General features: G+C 39.7%; 1 protein-coding gene across 6 annotated transcripts in view; it reads right to left on the bottom strand.

The window, feature by feature from the left end:
• Positions 1-17,091, bottom strand: part of LOC139811628 (uncharacterized) — a 227,368-nt gene that overhangs the window by 136,656 nt on the left and 73,621 nt on the right. The window lies entirely within an intron of this gene.

The raw sequence follows: 17,091 nt of genomic DNA, 5'->3' as shown, positions 1-17,091 counted from the left end.
ACCAGCATCTTTAATAATATAAAAAAATATTATATTAATAATAATAATCAGATCGTACCGTATTACAATATTAAAAAGATGAGCAAGAAAATTGTATTCTGAAATTTAACAAAAAATGTAAGTTTTTAATTATTTATCAGAAAATAAGAGCTGCACTCGTCGTTGACTTTTTCAGTAAGATATCGATCAAAATTTCTGATACTGACGGACAGTATAGACACATTATTTCGGGACATTGCGCGGATACTTCAACATAATCTCGATGACTCGCTAATTGGGCTAATTGGCACTTTTGTGGCGATCTATTGCGATTAACGTCATATGCCGAACGAGTGGGTAGCCGTCATTTAATTACCAATTTATATCCTCATTAACGTTAAATGATGCTGTACGAGGCAAAGCTGTACACAATGCGTGGACAATTAAAGTGCAACGATGCGTTCGTGCATTTGCGCGCGCGCGAATTCGAGACTGCGCATACAAAGAGCTGACAGATGGAATTTGGGGAGGGTCATCGCTTTAAATTGCAGGAGAAACCAACGACGTGCGTTAGTCGGTTAGGCGAGACAACGAGAGCGATAAACGTGAAACGTTATCTTGTAAACTAAACCGTCCTAGTGTGGCGTCGCAAGTCTCTTACGGTCTCGTTATTGCGTTCACACCGATAAGCGATGTCCACTATACACGCTCGGCTAAGGCGGCTTCGTGAAAAATGAAGCTTTAATGGTTTCTATCCGCGCGCAATTATGCCACCGTCTTATGGGAGACTTGGGAGAGCTGGACGATTTATGTGAATGTGTCTAATTAAATGAGCTGGACACTCGTTGGATATTGTGCGCCAGTGAATGAGTGTAAAAACATTTAATCGTTGTTTAACATTATACGCCAGTTGCAGCAATATTATTCAATTAATTCAATTATTAATTCCATTTCCTTTGTTATTTTGTTATTAGGATATACAAAAATTGTTCAAAGTCAATCAAAAATATAACAAATTATACCTACATAAAGAAATATTAATATATATTCATTAATTTATTATATTTTATTACATTTTTGTTTGATTATTAATTTAAAATAATTTTATTATTTAAATGTATATAAGAGACGTTTCCTCCATACCGATCAATTATAATAACTAATAAAATTTTAACTTCACTCTATTCGGTTCTATTAAATCGCGCGATACGTATCTTTAATCCCGTAACTTCGATACCATTGGAAAACGCTAAAGTTTCTAGTGCCTGGAAATGCGCGTTTGACAAAGAACGTGTCGACCGGCTGGCTAATGAAGTTTCCCCTAAATCGCGTCCATTAGCGCGCGAGATCAAAGCGCATCGAAGCGCACCGCCGCGCCGGTAAGGTCAAAAGGTCTCCCTCCCCGTTCGTGAAGCACAACGTTGTCGATCCGGTAAACGATTTGTCCGTATCGTCGTCTAAACAATATCGTCGGGATCGCAAGGAGGAAGGCTGGGGATCGCAAAACAAGACGGAAAGACGGCGAGAGGAGGAGTGACAAAGACGAGAAAGAAGGGAAGTCTTGATTCTAGGGCGTCACTATGGCGACTTCTCGCAGAAACCCCGCGCGGCATCTCGCATCCCCTCGCTACCACTCGAGGTCCACCCTTGGTAACCTTCAACGCTACATAGTGTATATACATATATCCAGCCACACCATCCCCCAATTGCGAATTCCGAGCGTTCTATCGAGATCCGCGGCGGCCGCCGGTTTCAACCTGGATTTTGTCGTAACAACATCCGGCCCTCCCGCGCTGTCACCCAGTTTAATCTCCTGGGCCCGAATAGAACGTGCTCCATTTCTGCTCTGCGCTCGTTACGTATATCCTGCCCTTTCTTTATTCTTCCTCTTTTCGAGCTCCGCGCGCAATCGCTTTCATCACGGCCAATATCGGATTTTCCCCGAGACCGTCTCTACCGAGATAACTCCATTTTTTATCTCGGCTTCTTCTTTCATCTTCCATACCTTCTGCGTTTCTCTTTTTCCACTTCTTCTCTAGACAATTCTCTCGATATTCGATATTTTCTTGTTCTTTTATCACGAAGCAACGCGAAGGCCAACGTGACGTGTCACTGTAAAAATTCGGGGATCTTATTTAAATAAATTCCATTCCAAAGAAGAAGATAAGGATCTACTCTACCCGAAAAGATTGTTATCCGAATAACGTCGAGGGTTAAGGTGGCGACTGAAAGATTTAACTGTATTGTGGACGCGCAAACTACGGTGTTGCATTGTTGTCGCCGGTATTATCAAAAGGATCGTTGCTACTGTGAGCGTTGTTTTCGTTACGATACGCGCGTATCGTGGAATAACACCTAGCCGGCTACTCACTCGCCGGGACAGTGCATTATGTCGTGCTCATGTGACCGACAGAGAATATACGTTCCGCACGCGCGATTCGCCTTGTCACCCAATTTAATCTCCATCCACTCGGTTAGAGCTCGACCGCGCGCTTTGTTCGCTACGCTCTCTCTCTCGATATGGTCTCTCTACTTCATCGTGTGCTGTGCCGCGTCCTTTGTCCCAGTCTTCCCTTTGCCAATGAAAGAACTACTCTCCCGATCACTCGCGTCGCAAACTCTTTCACCGACAGATCTTCTCACCCGCTGGCGATCTATGTCAAGTCGCAACCCGCAAACTTTATCGCATTCGGCGCGAATTACTCATCAATGATCGCTCGCGCGAAACGTCTCGACAAAGAGGCGTGAAAAAAAGAGAGGAGTTCTTCGCCCTATATTCGTCAATATTAATAGTGATCGATAGCATTGTTCGAAAAGGCGCGATCAATATTTAATCGTGACTCTACTTATTCCTCGCCTTTCCTTTCCTCTCGCTGTGAGAAGAAGGTTTTTATAAAAGAGCTGCATTTAAACGTTGGAAAAAATTCTTTGAAGATTCTCTGATCTTCTAGACAGTTTGGTCCAAATTTCTAGGCAAAATTAGAACATTTCAGATACGAATTCAAAATAAACTTAATAATTACCTAGGTTTTTTAATTATTCTTTCTCTTATTCATACAATTATTTTAAAAATTAGAATTTGTTTCAAATATAAAATCTAGTAAAATAAAGAAAAAGAATAAATAAAAAGAAGTGGAGGTTTTTCATAAAATATATAGACATTTCACATTTAAAAAATGTCATTCTTTTAATTTCAAAAAGTGCAATAAGAAAAATATATACCATAAACATAAAGAAGAAAATATCTAAAATATAAAAGAGAAATTATTAAAAATAAAGTTTGTGTCGCACTTTGAAACTAAGAGAATGTAGCATCTCAATAACATTGCAAAATAAAAACAAAATCTTTAAAGAGCCGACTTCGACAAAAATTCGCTGAATGTCGATACAATTCCTTAATTATTTGAGATATAGAAAAAAATTCCTTAGAAAATCCCATATTTTCCGGCTTTCGCAGGCGGGTAACAGACATATTCCAGTTAACCGAGCGACAAGATCGTAAATGAATCGAACGAAACGGACTCAACGAGAATCCTCGAATCCACAAACTTCGGCAACACAATGGGGGTATTATGCGCCGAGTTTATGCGAACGATCGAATCAGGTTACTCTGTCTCCTACACCAATTCATTTATAATGTTACTACGCCCCCTCCCCCTGACGTGTAACAGCATTTAGATTCGCGTCTCGCGGAAATGGATTCTAAGAAGCGGCGACCAGTTTCCAAAGATACGTTCGGCACCAAAGTGCTCTCCGCTGCCGCAAAGGCCGACAGCGTAATCTGTCATTGCTTTTCGACAGTTGCGTTGGAGCAAGCGCTACCTGCGCTACCCGTGCGTGCATAGGAATTTTGCGGGAGGACCGGGGAGGACATTGAAATGGCGGAAGGGACGCGGAAGAGCTATACGGTCGCCGGTCTCTGATCCAGCCTGATGGTTACGAGCGAAGGTGGGAGGAGAGGATCGACCCTTCTCGGCCCTTATCGTTACCGGCACCGGTTTAATCTACGACCGTCCATCCTGATCCCGCTCGTGTTTCTGCTTTCCTCTACGAGTCCGCGCCACCGCACACCCTATTCTTTATCCTTACTTCCTGAAACGGCTGAAAGGAACATTTCCGTGTACTACCCTCCGCTCCGGGCAGGAACATAACTGTTCATCTGTAAGTCGGTTACCAACTCGACCGTGACCACGATTAGAGTCGTGGCGGCCGCCAATCTGATGAATTCGCGGCTGATAGACGACGAGGGAAATAAGACAGCATCAGAAATAACAAGATAAATTGCGAACTGCGCGCTGAATGACTCCGAGGATATTATAACGGCATATTGACAGACTTAAATAAAATTTACCAAGTCGCAATATTTATTTGTTCAAAATATTTTTGTTACTTCTACGAAATAAACTAACAACGCTGCATTTTAATTTGTGTATAAAATTATTTATCAATTCTGTGTTGATCTTATTTAATAAAACAACAGTTGCTTTGTAATTCAACTTTCTTCTGCTGAGTCCTTTCAAAAGACACCAGACGGCCACGGAATGGGAGCGCTTCTGTTACACGAACACGTTCTCCCAAGTCGAGAGGCAGGCATATCTCCGATAATTCTGATTAATGTTACCTCGAGCGTATTATTATTTGAGTAGCAAAGTCGCGGAAAACGGCGGGCCGCACGCCCGCAACTCTCGCGCGCCTTGCAACTATTCGTCGACATGCGAGGCGAATAAACTATCTTCATCGTCGTCCTATATCTGCCAGTGCGCAGTCCAGCCGGGCTCTGTCACGCGAGGCGGTGTTTCGCATGCAAAATCGACGGACCGGATAACCGAGAGAGAGAGAGAGAGAGAGAGAGAGAGAGAGAGAGAGAGAGAGAGGGCGGGAGGGAAGAAGAGACAGTTCGAACTCTGACCTCGCTCTCTATGGCGGAGATTCGTTATATACTCGCTGAACGAGGCCCCGTTTTCGCGAAAACGATTGAACAATTTATATGTATACGTATACGTACGTGTGTGTGTGTGTGTGTGTGTGTGTGTGTGTGTATCGGTGTGTATGTATATATCGTCCCGAGAATTGGTTTTATCGATGCAGCGCGGAAGTGGAACGACACTTCCTAGTTCCAACCGACCGTGGGAGATAGAACTCGAGAGATACCGTTCGCAGCCCGATTACGCAAATCTTTGGGGGAAACAAACGGCACGAATGAAAGGTGAGTTATTCCCGGCGCGCGACGATATTAATGATATAAATGTAAAATTATACCTCGAATAAATAAAATACGAGCGAATGTCCTGCTCGCGTATTCGGCTATCCCGCGTATATTGGAAATAACAAAATCTGATGCGTATGAGAAATTCGACATCACGAGCAACTATAATTTACTGGCGTGGTTAATTACGTGTAATCGGCGCACAATTAAACTCTTCTTTAAATAAATTTTAAAGAAATATTTTGCAAGAAAAACTGGATGGCGTACTGTTTCAAGGAATAGACAGTTTAAAAAAAAAAGTATATACATATTTTTTAGTTATATAATATACCATATATGCAATATATAACATGCCATAATTTTTTATCCCGAAGCGGAGAGAATAAAGTCGAGCGTTAGTCAATCATATTTTATTAGTAAAATCTAAAAGTTCAAACAAATTATCAAGTGATTTATTTGTCTAGGATTGTTAAAAAGATAACAGCGTTTTCCATAAGATAAATAATAATTGCTCGAGGGGGAGTCCAGTCGTCGTCGGTAATGGAAAACGGAGAGAAACGAACCAGCTATCTGAGTAATAATATCCGACGTTGGCTAAACCAGGCATAAAGAAGATAAAAGATTATCGGTTTCTGTAGAAAAGAAAGTCAAGTTTTAATAGCGGCGGCGAATCCTTTTTTTACTTGCCGCGACAGATCCCTGATAATTGGCTTCGCCCTTTTCCCGATTCCGAATACGTGACCCTTGATTTTAAACATCAGAGCTCGTCAAAAACGTGCTTGAATTTTTAATTGAAGCTCACTTCGATCGAACACGCAGACACTCCGAAACTTCCCCAACGTTCTTTATCTCACGATTGTGTTATCCCTCGCTCTAGCGCGAAATCTTTTGGATACCTATAGAATTGATCCGTCTGGAAACTGTCACATATACACGAAACATTTTGAATATACATCGACAGTATTTGTTCTGTCTTTTGTAATTGCATCTTGTCTCTCCACAATATTTCCACCTTAATCATCTATTTTAAGCGTTTTACAAAGTTTAAATTGAAATTCTGTTAAATCTACTGGAATTAAGTATTTATAATAAAAGTAATCTCATTATTCTCTAAAATCTTTCACTGTCACTCGCTTATTATTGCTATATTTATCATTGTCTGTACACTCCACTCGCGGGAAAAATTTTAAGTTGTTCAAAATAAATATCTATAATAAATATCTGTATAAATAAAGAAAAACGTGATATCTATGTGAAATATTCTGTGTCCAATGACGATTGCAAAACATGGAAATATGCAGCTACCTCATCGAGAGAGAAAAAGAAAGAAAAGAGGAGAGCGAACGGCTCTTTTGTACCGCTTGCCACTTCGCCGGTTTTTATTCGCAGACACCGCGGAGGCATTTCCTAGACTCAATGAGCCGCGAGGAAGCTGCCGACGCGGACGTGTCGATCGCGCGACCATCGCAAATCTGCGGGAGAAAAACTGGGAGAGGAAGAGCGAAAGAGCCACGCTCGAAGTTGCTATGGCGCTACTAAAAATACACCAGTGGTGGAATATCGTTTGACGATAGCCGAAGGTTCGACCGGATATTTCGCCTTGTCGTGAAAATCGAACGTCTCTCGAATGCGCCTGATGCGTCTTGGGAAAACGGTGCGCACGAATATCATGCCGCGCCGCTGTTTTATTGTCCGACAACGAGACTGATATATAGCGGAGACAATTCCGCCCTGAGGAAACGTTATTTCTGACTGCGGTGTGATCTCTCAGTATCTTCCCGTCCCTGTCTTGGAGAAACGCGCTCGTTTATTTCTGACCGGCAGGGTAGAGCGCGATAAAAAGACGAAGCGGATCGACGACGTGAAGGGGACGATAATGTCATTCATTAAATTTCGGAGGAAAGCCGCCATAAGGGAATCACTTCTCGTAATCGAATATATATCCACCGCTACGTGAGAAGACAGCTAACCCTCGCACGATTTTTGTGAAAGATGAATAAGATCAATAAATGTTGCTTTCAAGGTAAGATCACGACGTTTTTGAGAATCCTTATCACCTGTTTCGAGATTAATAAATATATATAAAATCGAAATGGGATTTTTTTTTGAAATATCTGTATGAAAACAGATGTCACACACGTTCGAAGAGTTATGTTTGAAGGGCCAGTTTCCCCCGGGAAACAAATCCGGATACTTGAAATATATTCGCCAGACAAGTTTCGTTGACAAATGTGTGAATTTAACCGTCGGGACGAGTCGACGGAATAAAAAAATTTTGGAACAGAAGGAGACCATCGTATAGAATGAAGTAGAAAATCTGACGGGAAAAAATTGATCATATTTCACGGAAGAAAAGGGGAATCCTAGTTACTTACTCAACTACATGTCTTATCGGGACTTTTGATAAATGTTTGTAAGAAGTATATATACGTGACCCTTTAAATGCAAACACAATGGTTTATAATAATAAGACAAAAAAATATGATACATGACAATCGCTCATCAATCTTCCTATTAATTGTATTAATAAAAAGAACATTATGACATGGACTCAAACTCAACGGCTTCAATTGCATCACTAACAATAAGCTGTAAGATCCTTTGCGATTATTAACAGTACACTTTTGTACTGTGTATGTTGGATTCAGTTCGCGTGAGTCTTCTGGAATATGCATGCCAGGTACCGGAGAACTGTAAAACGCGATGGGGGGGGGGGGTATGTAATTATGGAATCGCGTGCCTGTTCGCCCGATAACGATTTTATAGGTGTGCATAACGTGATTTTGAAATAATAAAAGTGAACGCTGTTGTCGTATACATTTCCAACGTGAGAATTTATGGGTGTCCGCGAGCGTAAAGGTGCGTCCACATCTACCTAAAGATCTTTGATCAAACAATTCTGAATATAATAATCTATGAATTTAAGAACTTCTAACTTTGCAATCTGTTTACCGAAGTCACTCAAATTCAGGAATTATTGAAAAAATTATTAGATAGGTATTACAATGATGTGATTGGTGTCGAATTGGTGAAGACGCACTTTACGGATTGGAGAGACAGTTCAAACCCTGGCTGAGGTGATATTTTTCGCAATAAATTCTTTACAGTAATTTAAAAAGGTTATTAGTATCAAAAGTTAAGTCGATCATCAGAGAACTGTAAAATATGTGGATTTATATTATTCCAATGGAGAACTATACGTTTTTCAAGCTCGACAAATAATCGGCGCTCAGTTTGCTGATTATGAGTTGGAAAAGGTATACAAAATTCACACAAAACATTATTATTAGGCTAACCGTGCAAGATCCAGCCTGCACGAAAATGGCACTTCTCTCTACTTAATGGTGATTTATTACCAATGGTCTACATTGTTACCGGTGATGAAAGCATTTTGAGAAAACTAGGGCAGAAAAGTGTAGCAGAGTCAGAACAAAAAAAGCTTAGGATGTATTTTGTACATCAATGACAGTGCTATATCAAGTATACTTGCGCAGACCAAGAGTATTAAAGATGAAAGGGAAATCGTACCGTTGCTTGTAAAATGGAAAAGACTTTATAGTTACGACATCCTGAGGCAGAAAGTAACTTTTTCTCTTAGAAAAAATGAAGAAAAGAAAGCAAAATATAGGTATAAAACGCAATAATAAGTAGAATTATATGCATAATAATATATGAGATAAAAATAAATATTGATGATTAGACATTTGAAAGTAATAGTGCACAATTCTGTTATTAATTAGAAAGTGCAATTATCAGAAGAATAAGAAACATGTAAAAATAATTATTTACGGATTTAAAATATCTCTAAGAACGGCGAAGATAACTCTTAGCGTAAAATCTGATTTTTATTGCATATTTTTATGCGACTCATCTTATTTTGAAAATTCCCGTACAATCACCCCTTTAAAACTACAAACGAAACTAGCGGCGATACAAACACGTACAAACGATTCCGAAACAGCACCCGTTTGCGGATTTAAAATATCTCTAAGAACGGCGAAGATAACTCTTAGCGTAAAATCTAATTTTTATTGCATATTTCCATGCGACTCATCTTATTTTGAAATTCCCGTACAATCACTCCTTTAAAACTACAAACGAATCTAGCGGCCATACAAAGACGTACAAACGATTCCGAAACAGCACCCGTTTGCGGATTTAAAATATCTCTAAGAACGGCGGAGATAACTCTTACCGTAAAATCTGATTTTTATTGCATATTTCCATGCGACTCATCTTATTTTGAAATTCCCGTACAATCACCCCTTTAAAACTACAAACGAAACTAGCGGCCATACAAAGACGTACAAACGATTCCGAAACAGCACCCGTTTGCGGATTTAAAATATCTCTAAGAACAGCGAAGATAACTCTTACCGTAAAATCTAATTTTTATTGCATATTTCCATGCGACTCATCTTATTTTGAAATTCCCGTACAATCACTCCTTTAAAACTACAAACGAATCTAGCGGCCATACAAAGACGTACAAACGATTCCGAAACAGCACCCGTTTGCGGATTTAAAATATCTCTAAGAACGGCGGAGATAACTCTTACCGTAAAATCTGATTTTTATTGCATATTTCCATGCGACTCATCTTATTTTGAAATTCCCGTACAATCACCCCTTTAAAACTACAAACGAAACTAGCGGCCATACAAAGACGTACAAACGATTCCGAAACAGCACCCGTTTGCGGATTTAAAATATCTCTAAGAACGGCGGAGATAACTCTTACCGTAAAATCTGATTTTTATTGCATATTTCCATGCGACTCATCTTATTTTGAAATTCCCGTACAATCACCCCTTTAAAACTACAAACGAAATTAGCGGCCATACAAAGACGTACAAACGATTCCGAAACAGCACCCGTTTGCGGATTTAAAATATCTCTAAGAACGGCGGAGATAACTCTTACCGTAAAATCTGATTTTTATTGCATATTTCCATGCGACTCATCTTATTTTGAAATTCCCGTACAATCACCCCTTTAAAACTACAAACGAAATTAGCGGCCATACAAAGACGTACAAACGATTCCGAAACAGCACCCGTTTGCGGATTTAAAATATCTCTAAGAACGGCGGAGATAACTCTTACCGTAAAATCTAATTTTTATTGCATATTTCCATGCGACTCATCTTATTTTAAAATTCCCGTACAATCACTCCTTTAAAACTACAAACGAATCTAGCGGCCATACAAAGACGTACAAACGATTCCGAAACAGCACCCGTTTGCGGATTTAAAATATCTCTAAGAACGGCGGAGATAACTCTTACCGTAAAATCTGATTTTTATTGCATATTTCCATGCGACTCATCTTATTTTGAAATTCCCGTACAATCACCCCTTTAAAACTACAAACGAAACTAGCGGCCATACAAAGACGTACAAACGATTCCGAAACAGCACCCGTTTGCGGATTTAAAATATCTCTAAGAACGGCGGAGATAACTCTTACCGTAAAATCTGATTTTTATTGCATATTTCCATGCGACTCATCTTATTTTAAAATTCCCGTACAATCACCCCTTTAAAACTACAAACGAAACTAACGGCCATACAAAGACGTACAAACGATTCCGAAACAGCACCCGTTTGCGGATTTAAAATATCTCTAAGAACGGCGGAGATAACTCTTACCGTAAAATCTGATTTTTATTGCATATTTCCATGCGACTCATCTTATTTTGAAATTCCCGTACAATCACCCCTTTAAAACTACAAACGAAATTAGCGGCCATACAAAGACGTACAAACGATTCCGAAACAGCACCCGTTTGCGGATTTAAAATATCTCTAAGAACGGCGGAGATAACTCTTACCGTAAAATCTAATTTTTATTGCATATTTCCATGCGACTCATCTTATTTTGAAAATTCCCGTACAATCACCCCTTTAAAATTAACGTTTCTTGAATAAATAACGTTTTTAAATGTTTTCGGCAGTGTTTTTCTTACAATTAAAGATTGCTTCGCTATATTTAGCGTATACTAATTTTCTCATCATACATATTCTCCCATCTTCTACAGGCAATGAGTTGACTTTCTCTTTCTTAATTTGATACGTACGCGCTTGCACAACGTAGGTACCTCTCTGTAGTCCGTCTTTCGCGCATTTGCATGTGTATCATTTGTACCGCGCGTTCGCAATAACGATACACATACAATACAGGCGGCACGCCCACGCTGAATTCGGAATTGACGTAAGCGAAATGAAAGGTGCAGGTAGCAGGGGAGGGGGGAGTAAAGCGAGAAAAACGGTAAGTTAATGCGATTGACGCGACGCGACGAGGAGACGCACGTTCCTCCGTTGCTTCGCCTTGCGGAACAAATTGCTCGATTAGTCATTAATAATACCTACTACGACTAGGATTACACTTATCTGTCGTAAGTTCAGAAAAGTGTAATACATAATTAGATTAACGAGACGTGCTTTCACAAATCTTACTTCCACAGTGGCGACGATGATCGTAAATAAATGATGCTTTCCTTTTTCGTTTCGTAAAAAAAAATTTTTTTAATGCAGCCTGCTTCGTTTTATTTCATTTTCGAGCAACGCAATGTCCGGACATTGTTATGATGATAACTTGTTAGCAATTCGATTTGATAAACTATTTGGTGATCTGCTCAGTTATTTCATTCGCATTGCGCGTATTACGCAGCCCGAGCAGGTTATTGAAATCGCGTACATTATTATACAGATTTACCCCAGCCGTGCGTGTCCGCAAAATAATTTACATTATTTAATTGAAATTGCTTTACATCTACAATTAATTCACCGATGTCATTAACACTAATCATCCCATTTCACATATTCTGCGCTCTTATATGTGCGAAATAAATTCAGTTTAGCACAAAAGCATATAGGAAATATTAAAATGCTTAATAACCGTTCAAATATTTTACGTCCTTAGGTATAAACGCGTTCTCCCAATTTTCAAATCTCTACCCGAACCTTAGCTTATTTTTAGCTAACAAGAATGCAAACTAAATTCATTTTTTCTTTAACATACAACGATTAATCATCGAATATGTATACCTAATGATTAATCACTGATGAATGCAAGGTGCCGTTCCGAGAATGCTTCTATTGCTCAAACGCTCCAAATAGCCCGCAGTAAAATCAGTAAAATATACATCTCGCGTTTCTATCACCGGGATAGGACGCGATACAAACCATGCACGATTCCGTCCGTGACTAAGCGGAGCGTCCAGCGCGGCGACCTCGGTGATCCAGTTCAAGGCTGAATCCTTTCGAGAGACACTAAATATATATATATATATATATATATATATATATATATATATACGCGGCGCACTTGAACCGAAGGCCGGCAGCGACGGCCCTACGTTATAAGCCCCGGCTCTTCCTCGTCTTAACGCGTGCCGGATTCGTTCGTTGAAGCTCGCTCGGGAATTTATAGGTGCACCGTAAACTCCTGGGGAAACAAGCATTCTTCCGAGAATTATGAAGAGGAGAGAGGACACGAAGCGGGGGACAGGATCCAACGTTTATCCCCGAGGAGCGTCGTACGATTTGCGAGCGCGCGGGAATAGAGGACACGATGTTCCCACATCTTCTTTCGCTCGGCTGTTACTCGAAGCTGGCTCGCACGTGGCGCGGGGTTTCATGGACGGCGCGGCGGTGCAACATCCGCGTCGTGCCGTTTTGCTCGTTGCAATACGCTGTTACGATGTTACGTGTTACGGTTCTCTTTCCGACCCGGCGCGTTATTCCCGCGCTCCCGCGAAGGCGGCATTACGTCGGAGTTCTTTTATGTCAGATTGCATACACGCTCATAACTCGCGCGCTCGATAACGCCTGGATGCATCGACGAAAAGATGAAACTTCTGCCACCGCGCATCCGGAAACGGTCGGATATGCTCTATTGTAAGTCCTATTCCTCGCGCGAGCAACGGATGAACAATAAGCGATAACGTCACAATTGTACCTCGCCGGACGTCGAGCTGAGAATTTTAATAAACATTGCACAAGGGATAACTTTCGATTTCGCGATGTATTTATGCACAACTGGGCCGTTTCGCTTGGCTTAATTACATGAGCGATATTAATTTAAACAAAAATAATACATAGAATATCTATATATATTTCTATATAGCACAGAGAGCGTATAACGAGTAGAGCAAGAAAAACATATTAAAAATATATATTACATGCATAAGTTAACATATGCAATGTAATAAAATGTATAAATATAAAATTAAATATTTACTCAATAAAAGTGTAATCTGGCAGCATTGTTTCCATTATAGCATTTTTTAATTTATTATCAATTTGTAACATGTAGACTTTTATATCCAATTCTAATATGAAAAAAAAATCTACGAGGAGTATTCAGAATGATATTATCTTATTATGCCATTATCTTATATGCTACATCTCAGCAAAATTGTTTTTAAGGACAAATCGTTCGCTTATTCGCAATTCGAAGCAAATTTAAAAAACATCCGGTGAAGTCATAGCTATTGAACCGCAAGAAGGATCCTCCACGATCCGCAACCTTTCGTCTCACAGCAGGTGCCTTCTATTAGCCGTCCCTGCGTACAATTCGCGGATAAAAAGAGCCTGTACGTTTCCACTCGCTGTAGTCGAATGTAGTGCTTTTCATAGCGCATACACACACGGCACGCGCGCGCATTCAATGCGATCGCGCGCACGGCGTTCTCGTTCATTAAGAACATTTCATTTCTTTTGCACGACCGTCTATTATTTCCCCCGCGTCTGCATCAGTCTTTAGGCTGGTTGAGCCCCGGGGATGCAGCGATGTGTGCGCCGCATAGAAAGCATTCCGAAGGCTGCACTTGCAACTTGCAACTTTTATGCGCTATCCAAACGTGAGTGCTTTCATCTCGTCGGTGATTTAAATATTACAGATTCGCCATCGAGCAACAGCATTATCAAGAGCTTGTAATCTCCCCTATAGTTTCGCGAGATGTATAAAATAGCTGTCATTTTCCGCGTTTCGAGGATCATACAATTGATAAACTCTCGGTAAGTAATGAAAAGTCATATTTCCATTTTTATACAGTTGATATTTTTTGTCCTTTCCTGAGACTGAAAGACGTTCTACGGTTTTGTGTACCTATTTACGGCCGCTCGCCCGTATATACAGCCCGACGAAGAGCCGGATGACGGAACGGCGGAATTTTGGAGAGGCTCCAAATACTTTCTTCATTTTGATATTGCCGAGATGCCGCAACGCATATGAGAAAACTAATAACTCATTTTGGTCGCGGATAGTTTTTGTCAAATAATATATCCTCGATTTGTCTCCTTCGCCGTCTTGCAGAGAGGCACTAGAAAATATTTCTAATGTGATGTAATAAGCTGCACACACAACTGCTATTTTCACTTAAAAATGTGGCCAAACGTCAAAATACAAATAGATTTTGCATTTTTATCTCACGAATTTATCTGATATATATAAAAGTTATCTATCTATATATTGTATATCTATCTATTATTATTTGGAAACGATCTGTTATAGTTATATGTTCTTTTGCCTTTGTTCAAAATTTATGTTTATTTGAGATGAGTATGACGGAAACAAGTCGCGCAATATCATAAATAATTTCTCGCTTTGTACGATCAGTTTCAAATCTTCTCACGCTATGCTACAATGCTTTTTGTAATTTTTAAAACTTTTATAATTAAAATCGACGTATTAGAAATTATATAAAGTGATACCCATGTTATCAATTCGTAATTAAAAAAAATAGGTTCTAGTTTCGCCAACACACACACACACACGTATATATTTTTATCCTTTACTTTTTACCAAAAAAAATATATAGATACATACATATAGCGACTTTTTTTATTTATCACTGTATATCGCGTTATTCATGTAATAAACAAATATATTTTTCATGAATCAATATTCTCGCGAAATGTTAGATGTTACGTACAGAATTCTTTTCGTATTATAAATGCATGTACGCCGTAAAAACGACGTGCGTTTTTTATAAGACCCTTCCCCATAGATAGAATATAAATGTCTTAGAAAATGGAAATATTTACAGGAGATTCCCATTTCAATGCACCTCAAAAATAAATTTGCATGCAAGACATATATGGTAGAGTGTTTCGTTTCAAAATAATGGAAAGTCTATAGAAGGTTACGGTGTGTGTGATATCGCATGAAGTGAAATCAGAATAGAAAGGTGTGGTCGCTGATTTTTTTCTTTTTTTCAGCTACTTAATGAGCGTAAGAATATTTTTTGCAACAACTTCTCCAAAGTTAATAATCTCGAAAATCAAGGACGCGCGACTGAGCTGTTGTCGCGAAACAGAGGTATATACTCGCGAGTGAGCCGGGCGCCATTTTCGTGAGAAAAATTATTACGTATGGTATAAGCTTTTCTCGAGGAAAACGCATGAATATTACTCAAAACTTTCCTCTTTCCGTGTGCGGCTAAGTACATTAAGTCTTTTCACCTGAGAGTCGCGGTGTAATATACGGCCGGGGTACGACTCACGAAAGAAATAGGTACACCCGAGACAGCGACTTCCGACGCAAAATTCGGTCCAGATTTATTGTCCGAATTTTATCCCGAGCATTGACCAGATTTCTAAGCGGTCATTTATCTCTGATGCGATAGATCGAATGATTCACAAAAAATTACAAATATTGTTTACGAGACGGTCCAGTCTCGTATACACGATTATACTTTTCACATTAGTTCAAGAGAATGAGAAACGTAATAAATTTCTTCGAGCTGGCAGCGGCGCTTCCGAGAAGCGATGGTCGTGTTACCGCTCAGTATTGCAGACGCGCGCGATTGCATCCGCGCCAGCCGCGATCGATATATTTTTCCCACGATACGTCGAAAGCGCCGCGCTGGCGAGGGAAAGAGAGAAAGAGCGCGAGAGAAAAAAGCAATTACCACGCGCGGAAATACCGAGCTCTCCGTGAATCGCGGACAGTACCGGCATCGTTCGTCTTATCTGTTATGAAATATATTATTTGTTTTCTCGTACGATAGCGCATCGAAGATGATCGCGAACTCCTTTCGTGAAATTCTTTCAACGGCTTCGCTTACGCGTTACCACAATTCACGTTCTTAGTTCGTCGTTATTCTACGCCCGAGTTGGCATCTAATCGACGGAAGTGACCGGGAGAAGATCGTGATCTCTGACCCTAAGCTTCGTAATATATTTTTGAAGATATTTGTTTTCTCTGCGCTTATATACTCTCTCCATAGTTCTCCCGCTTAAAATAACTTTACATTCTCAAAATCTACGCCGATATTTATTTTCCCAATTTATCGTCATGTTCAGTCATTTCCTATAAATAATATAGAAAACAGCTAATTATGATCATAAATTGGAAAAACATATTGACGTGAAAATAAAATTACATTAAAATGTGATTTTACTTTTACGCCAATATTTTTTTCCAATTTATGATCATAATTAACGGTTTTAGAGTAAAGATGTATGTTGTATATATATGTATATATAACATGTACTGTATATATATCTTTACGTTTCTTCTTTATTAACATAATTCATCTGACATACACGCGCGCGCACGCGCCAAATAAGTTAATAAAAGGGGAAAAAAGAGATTAGATTTTTCTATATGTCTGAGCTCGATCATATTCTCTGTGTATTTTTTCTTATAATGCGATATTAAATTTCTTTTCTTAACCTAGCCAAGTTCAGAAACTAATAATAACCGACGCTCGCAGCATCGCTGCTCACTGGTTTTATAACTAGAGCACATTGGGAAATCGTTTCTCGATGCGCAATACGGTGCACAGGTGGATACGCGCGAGGTGGATACCGGCTATTAGTTTGACCCAATGACCCGCAATTAACACGTATGCGCGAATCGTAACGCGCGTAGGTGCCACTTATCTGGCTCGACCT

This window comes from Temnothorax longispinosus, chromosome 4, assembly GCF_030848805.1.
Source record: "Temnothorax longispinosus isolate EJ_2023e chromosome 4, Tlon_JGU_v1, whole genome shotgun sequence".
NCBI classification, from domain to species: Eukaryota; Metazoa; Arthropoda; class Insecta; order Hymenoptera; family Formicidae; genus Temnothorax; species Temnothorax longispinosus.
The sequence above is the reverse complement of the archived record's forward strand: the minus strand, read 5'-3'. Positions and strand labels throughout refer to the sequence as shown.